The sequence below is a fragment of the Rhagoletis pomonella genome, unplaced genomic scaffold (assembly GCF_013731165.1).
Source record: "Rhagoletis pomonella isolate Grant_MI unplaced genomic scaffold, Rhpom_1.0 Rhpom_scaffold_00002, whole genome shotgun sequence".
Classification (NCBI taxonomy): Eukaryota; Metazoa; Arthropoda; class Insecta; order Diptera; family Tephritidae; genus Rhagoletis; species Rhagoletis pomonella.
The window spans coordinates 45,868,500-45,876,832 of record NW_023458556.1 but is presented as its reverse complement, the minus strand read 5'-3'; positions in this window follow the sequence as shown (position 1 = coordinate 45,876,832).

Genomic DNA, 8,333 nt, shown 5'->3' with positions numbered 1-8,333 from the left:
AATCTCCGATAAGCGGACACGAAGCTCTAATAAGCGGTGAATTTTGTCTTTTCCAGTTTGATGTTGACTCTTGCGCATGCATATGTACACAAGTACTTACATGTGTCCATATTCAAAGATGTTTTTGTTTTCTACAAAATTTTTGACTTTTCATTGCCCTCTTCTTTCTGTTTGAGCGTAGCGGGCAATAAGATGGTAATATCTTTCGATGGAAAAGGAAACGCCATACATTTTAACTTATTTTTCACTTATTCTATTTTTTGTATATTGAAGAACAAATAGGGTTTTTAATTAGAAACCCCAGATGTTAATTTTTATAATTTGAATTTTAATATTATTTTTTTTTCTAAATTCCGCTTATGGGAGCTTTCGCTGTACAAATATTGGTTATGAGACAAACTAGATATGTAATGTAAGTTTCACTTCTCCAGTGTGGCCCAGGCACACTTGTTTTTTTTTTTTTTATAAATACATGCAAACATCCTGGTCTCTAATCCCACTGAGATATTCGAAGGGTATCGATTTGTTTACGGATTATGTAGTTGTGCAAATACCTTGTATGTTTCTTAAGAAGAAAAGAAGAAGATTTGGACGAAATATCATGAAGGATTGAAGTGTGAACGCGCATAAGTTATCTGACATAGTAAACATGGATAGGAAGAAGTTATATGCCATCTGGGTCTGCAGCCTTTACTAAATAACAGCTGGAATGACTATGGCGAACGAGTTTCGAGAAGAAGAAAAAAATGATTTGTATCGATTATCTTGAAAAAAGGAAAATCTTAAGAAGGCAATAATTTATAACTAATTCTATTGCACCGACTGAGCGTTAAAATTGAGACATAATGTCATCTTTTGGGAAAGAAGAACTGCCATTTCTTTGAATACACTTCGATGGGCTCACTTTTTAGAGATGCCAAGCCAAACTAATTAGTTAGGCAGTGAATTGCTTCCCCAATCTTAAGATGAAGTTTGTCGCCACAAGGGGCAGATTACTTTGAAAATCAAAATATGATTTTTATGAAAAGTTTTTTTTATTATTTTCCAGTTAAGATACTTCTTGATCCGCACACATGTGATTACCAGTTTTTGTGGATTTTCGCGCCTTGATCTCTCCTTTAAACTCTTACTCAGTGGTTTTGCACCGTTATCATCGGTTTAAATCAGATAGAGTAATACCATAACTCAACGGTCATCAGTAGATATGTAACCGCTTCCAACATTTGCGCATTGTCCTACGGGAACACTTCATGTTTCGTTATCCCCTACGCTCCGTCACGTTAACTTCTGTTATATGACCGGGACACAACGTGCTAGTTTAACTCAATGTCTTGCCCCTGGTACAGTTTACTAATGGCTCGTATTTTGGAGAGTATTTTTTCTCTTCATTCATAATTCATTCGTAGAAAAAGAAGGAGAAAAAATTTAAGAAAAAACTTTAACGACGAACTGCTAAATTGTGTAAATAATCTTCTCGTATAACAGGTTTGCTGTCACTTTATAAATCAACAAGGATATCTGCCGCTAAATTAAAATGTTTATTTTGATCTCTTTACGCTAAGTAATTTTTCCTGAAACTGTGAAAGTATGTATGTATATTCATAAAACATGAGCCGTTACGGTGTGGAACTGCCCAGAAATTTCACGGCTATTCATGGCCACTTGCCTTTCCATGAACTTTATTCAAATTTTTTAAATATTTAGTTTAACTTTTTTATATGAATTTACATATTTGCTTACAGCGAGCTTGCTTTTACATTGAAACTGTGGCATAGAGTTCTCTATAAAGCATTAAGCAATTAACTAGTGGAAATTCAATAGAAAGTTAGCATACCAAAATGTGTAATTTAATGAGTTTACAAGGTTAAGAAGAGCTGCTTAAAATTTCAAAAGAAATCTCAAAAGCTTTTTATATATAAGTGTTACTAGTATCAATGCCGCAAATGAAATTTGTAGTGGCGTGATTTGTTTTGGAATTTCAAAACTTTATATGTAGTAGAAAGTGCGGAAAAAATGCTTTGAAAATAAATTTCTCCCTAAAAATAGAGAAAAATTTTATTTAATCAAATTTTTTTAAATACATATGTACATATCTACGGCTGAGTGGAAGATCGACCTACCGCGGCATTCAGTTCGAAAACGCCCTATCTCAGTAAACTTTTCAGAAATCAGTTCGAAAACGCCCTATATCAGCTGTCGATTAAAAAAGCCCTTTTTCAAAAAATGTTCAATATATTTTTAGTTGAGATAGAGCGTTTTTGAACAAAATTCTGAGATAGGGCGTTCTTGAAAAGTTCGCTGCGATGGGGCGTTTTGGAACCGGATGCCGAGATAGGTCGATCTGCCACTCAACCATCGATATATATTTAAAAAATATGATTAAATAAAATTGTTCTCAAGTTCGTAAATATCGTCTATTTTTAGGAAGAAATTTATTTCCAAAGTATTTTTTAAGTCTCAATAGTTAAAACAGTGAATCTCAATTATAATAAGCTATTGCCATCTTATGTGCATAATTTGTTTTGATATTTTGTGTGCAAAAGTGTAGTCTCTTTGGAAAAATATTTTTTTATTTTTTTTTTTTTGGTGTTTTTTGTTGCTTCAATTTAAAAACAAACGTGCGAAGAAAATAAAACTTCAAATTAAATATGTTAATTAAATAACTTAAAATATGAAATCTATCCAAATAAAAAATTTGTCCATGCAAATTTATTTACATCGTCGTATTTACAAATTTTTCGTTTCTAACTAAGCATATATAGTATGTAAGTATGTAGTACTTAACTACTTCCAGATAAATACTTTCTACACTAAAATTTGCTACTAGATAGCGTATGCATGTGTTGGTGGGTTTACAGCTTTGATTTAATTATGACGAGTACTCGTACTATTTCGTTTAACTTTTATGTAAATTTAAACATTTTTTATTTTGTATATTCTTTAGCTCACTGCTTTGATGTGAGGTTGATTGGCGTTTTATGTTAAATGTTTTTGCTACGTTGTAAAGTACTTACCCGTATGATTTTCTGATCGTGCATTATCTTTCGTATGCAATTCACCAGGAATGTAATAACCATGCCACCCAAGATTAGACCGAAAACAATCATTATAATGATCATATGCTCGGATTGTTCTGAAGATTGTTTCTGCAATGTGGAAGTAGAAAGGAATTGTTAAAGAATGAATGAAATTCTTGTATTTAAGTTTCGTTTAGGTGAAAGTTTTAATGCCTTATTTTCTACCTGAAGAGGTCTTTTGGACCCTTCGTAGAAGAAGTGTGATGTAAGTTCATTACCAATGACAGTTAGCATGGTAAAATGTTCTTAACAGTTTTGAGCAGAGAATTTAACTAAGGGTTATCAAGTAAGTAATTTATTTAAGTTTGAAGACACCATATTTATAACCTCCTGTATCAGTGATTCCAAAAGTGGTCCAGGTGGTCTACTAGAGAAGACTCGACGGGGGTCTGCGTTGGCGTAAACAAATTAGAATGGAAAGGAATGTAATTGTGGGTAGCTGGAAAAAGCAAAAACAATCTTTCCAAGCACTCAGACAGTATTTTCCATTGTACTTAGGGCCAAAAAAATATGGGCGTTCACAAGTTGTAAGTGGCGGCCCACGAACATTTATCTAGCCTCGATAGTAAAGAACTTAAATGTTGGCTTGGCCTTACCTATTAATGTAGGCAGATAATACACTGCTCAACAAAATTAGGGGAACAATAAAAAAATTCAAAATTTTTCGATAATTTCTGATAATTTACAAAAGGCATTTTGAAGTTTTAGGATTCTAATATTCAGATTTCTTGGCTAAAATTTTTTAGGAGCTAAGGTTCTTATGCAATCCTCACAAATAGCACAAGAAAATAATTTTGCAATTTTTATTTTTTTTTGGTCTACGGGCGTAAAAATTTTGTTCAGTAGTAAAGTATTTTAACACAAAGTTCGCCAAAATTCCTCATTGAGGAATAAAATTTCCACCTGGCTCCTCACTATACAACTCAATTCAAGAGCATTCAGTTTTGATTTCCTCTTTTGTGAGTTAAAAAAGAAAGAGCGCTTTTTGACTAAATTTTTCTTTAATATAACTCTGTTTTTTTTGCCTCAATATTTACCTCATGCTCCCATGCCACTCAAAATATTACTCCTCATAAGAGAGCGTTATGTCCCTAAATAGAACAGAAGAATATATAATATTCTGATTTATACTCCAAATTTAGGGTTGGAACCCAACCGTGACACAAATTTCAATTGCTGGATCTAATCTTCGCAAGTTTTAAGAATATGGTAGAAATGTAGCAGCGGGGAATGCACCACAACCCGTAAAATTTTGAAAGTGTTCTTTAAGAAAAAAGTTTGGGAACCTCTGTTCTACACAATGCGATGAGCCTGTTCACCAAACGTTAAATGTTGTCTTATCAAGACTAGGATAGCTATTTTTCCAAAAAAAGGAAATTACTGACAGAGATATTTCTTCAAAACAAAAATGTATACTTATCCAAAAAGTTATATATTTGGATGCAATTTCTGATAAGAAGTTGCTAAAAACATGAACTTCATTTGGTCCCCTAATGGGAGCTCAATTTGGTTAGATGAACGTACGAAACTATTTTCAAGTCTATATAATAAACCCACCCATCTGGGAAAGAAGACAGAAGTAAAGTCTACGCGCGTAAAGCTCAGAAAATCCAAACGACTAGTCTGTGCGGACTCCAACTGCCACTCTCGAAGCGCTTTTAGACCTACAATTTCTGCGCATTGTAATCCAGAAAGAGGTTTTTTATGGAAGCAGACTCATCTCGGCGAATAATTTGGAGGTTAAGAAGCTTAAGAACATATACACAGTTTAATACCACTCGGAGTGTTATAGAAGAAGAGGAAGAACTGCAAAATCTATGGTGTCGGCAAGAGGAGTTAACGACAAGCAGGGCTTCAGCTAGGAAATTCAACTTGGAGTGGGTCCCACTGAGAGAATATTGAGCTGGAGTACCTTTCACTGCATATGTGGTCTGTTATTAGACAGATGGGCTTCGTGTTGGCTCAGCGTACCCTGAACGAAAACCCAGGACATCTGCAACTGCAAGGTCCGAAAAGGTACCGGATGCCGTTGTAATGTACATGGGGTTAAGATTCTCTATGTACTCCAAGACTAACGATGATGTGAGTGTGAAATATGAAAAAGCTAGAATCCTAAATTCCTTACCTTTCCTCTGTCAAATCCTTTTCTAGCGAATTTAGTTCTTTTTGCCACCTACTCCATAGCTAAGTGCTGAGACTGTTAGTTGACTGGGTTTTGGGAAGCACGGTTCTTTAGGTCCGCTAAACAAAATTTCCCCAAACCACTATTTTTCTCTATTGTATTTTAAAAGTTTAGACATATAGACCGCGCCCAAATATGCTACAGAAACTATAATGTCATCACGAAATAAGAGGGAATCTTAACAAAGTTCCTAGGTGCCGCTGTATTAACCAAAACCGATACCAGCAACTCTGGCTTTACACGCGGGATCACGGTACCGACGCCCTTATTCTTACTCCTCTCCCATCCCATTTCCCAACTCCAGGCCTTTGAAAATTAGCCCTGACTAGGGAGTCTTAAATAGCCGCAGTAGGCACCACTTAAAGGGAGGAAAGCGGGGTGAAGGTGGCCTCAAAGGCTATTTTTTCTACCTGAACGGACTCTGAAATTTAGGCAAAGCTTTACGCCCTCTGAGGGAAAGCAGATGATGCGGCTCGGGGAAAGAGAAGCGAAAATGAAAAGGGGCTGCAAAGATTAGCCGGAATGCCAATTCGAAAAAATGTTCAAGATTTAAGTACTTAGTAGTAACAAAACCCAAGGCAGAAGCCAGAGCTTTAGGCTCAATACTTATATTTATCTAGGATACTGGATTATATGACACTATAAATCCATAAAGGGAGGACAATAAAGTGAAACCCGCTTAAGTAACCAACATTTTTGGACACCATGCATTTTTTAATGTATTCTGAAGAAAATCCCTCTCCTAAGTACCTCCTCGCTTATGTACCCAACCCGCCTTATTACCTCAATTTTTCATGCCCCATTTACAATTTTACTTTTAATTTTCCCCTTTTAAGTGCTCTTTTAAAATTCCTTAAAATATTTATGTATTTAGAAATTCAGTAGCAGCGCCACACACCTTCGGTAAAAAAATTCTAAAAAATCAACGATAACTTTTAGCCACTTGAAGCTTGCACATTGTTACACTAAAATGGAATGGGCTAAAAAAACTGTATACTCAAAAACACTTCTGAGAAAAAAGTTTGAAATTATGATAATTTTTTTTAAGCGTTCTACAAAATCTTAAGCTTAGGTTTATATGGTATTTGTTAAGGAATGAACTGCATTTTAATTGATTGAAAAAACTTAAAAATTAATAAATAAACATAAGTGGAAAACAATATTATATTATTATTATCACGCTAGTGATAAGCCGCTGTCTGGGTTGTTTACCACGGACCACAGCTCCGACACCATGGTCAGGCTTGGAGTCATCAGTATACCAATTATGGTTATTTTTCAGAGGTTTTGGTCGCCCAATGTGCCACTTGGATTTGTTAGGGAAATTTTCAATGAAGTTAAATATTTATGTGTGAAGCAAGCTATGCTTCAACGAACTTGGCTCTCACTATTTGAATATGCATGTAGCCATAAATATTTAACATTTTTCATTTTTAAATCGTGACCATAGTTCACTTTTTAACCTGCTTTTCCTACCCGTATCTCTTTTCCCTTCCTTATCTCGTACAATTTAATATCTTATTATGTCATTTAGGAAAAGTCGTTGCTGTTGCCAATCCTTTGAATGTTTCTACATATTGCATTTATAAAAAATTTAAAAAAAATCATCAAACTGCAGTTAACAGCAACTGTATAAATGACAACTTCGACAGCTTGATAGCTTCATTGTAGTACGCTAACAATTGCAATCGCTTGATAGTTCATTCGATATTCCCTTAGCACCTAAAGTTGACCATTTCTTTGCACAATTGCTATTATCAGAAGAAAGCACGTACAACATTTATATACATACATACACTTGTGCTCATATAATTAAGTTATCCAGTAGTAAAATTGCAATCATCGAAATAACATAGCAACTCTTGACATAACGGTTTATATTTTTTTCATAAAGTAACTGCGTAGTGTGTCAAAAAATACGGAGAGGAATAAGTTCTATTTTTCATCTCTATTTATGGTAAAAGTGCATTTGTTTCACCGAAAGTTAAAACGTAAGTGCTCACATAATTAAGTCATCGTACTTAATTGCCATAAATTTGCTAAAATATCAAACCTCCACTGATTTATTTTCGTATTTCGTGTTATATCCTTAGCAATCGATTTAAAAATTTCTAAAATGGGTAAGAACAGGAGCTCTAATCCTTCCGAAAGGAAGATCATATGGGAGTGCTTCCAAAAATGTAAGACAGTAGCGAAAGTAACACAGGTATTGGGCTTTTCCAGAGGAAAGGTTGTCAATGCTATTCAGCACTACCAAAAAAATGGAACTTTCCATAATCTACCGCGCAATAAGCCTAGGAAGACAACTGCTTTTGACGATAGAAAATTGGTCAGATTGAGTAAGGAAGACCCTTTTTTAACCTCCAGGGAAATTAGGGCCCAATTAGAAAGCAATTATGGTATACAAATATCGGCACAAACCGTACGTCGACGACTGCAGGAAAATTGTTTGAATGGCCGGATCGCCAGACGTAAGCCCAATGTTTCAAAAAAAAATATTTAAGAAGATTGTCCTTTGCCAAACAACATTTGAACAAAGGCTTAGATTATTGGAAACTAATTGTTTGGAGCGATGAGTCTAAATTTAATGTGTTCGGCAATGACGGAAGACCTTATGTAAGACGTCCGCCATTGCAAGAATTAAACCCCAAGTACACAAAAAAAACAGTAAAACATGGTGGCTCGTCAGTAATGGTTTGGGGATGTTTTACGTCGTCAGGTGTCGGTCCGATTGTCCAAATCCAAGGCAAGATGACGGGTGTTATGTATAAGGAAATTCTAGAAGAACATCTAGTTGGGGATTACGCTGACGACTTGCCACTTGCTTGGATATATCAGCAAGATAACGACCCCAAGCACTGCTCTCGGGTCGTTAAGGACTGGATTAATGCAAATCACATTACATGTCTTGAATGGCCGGCGCAAAGCCCAGACTTAAACCCCATAGAAAACCTATGGGGCATTATAAAGAGAGCAGTTGCAGCGCGAAAACCTACAAACAAGGCTTCTTTATGGGAGATTATTAATGACGAGTGGAGTAAAATCACTCCGCAGCAATGTGAGTCTTTAGTCCG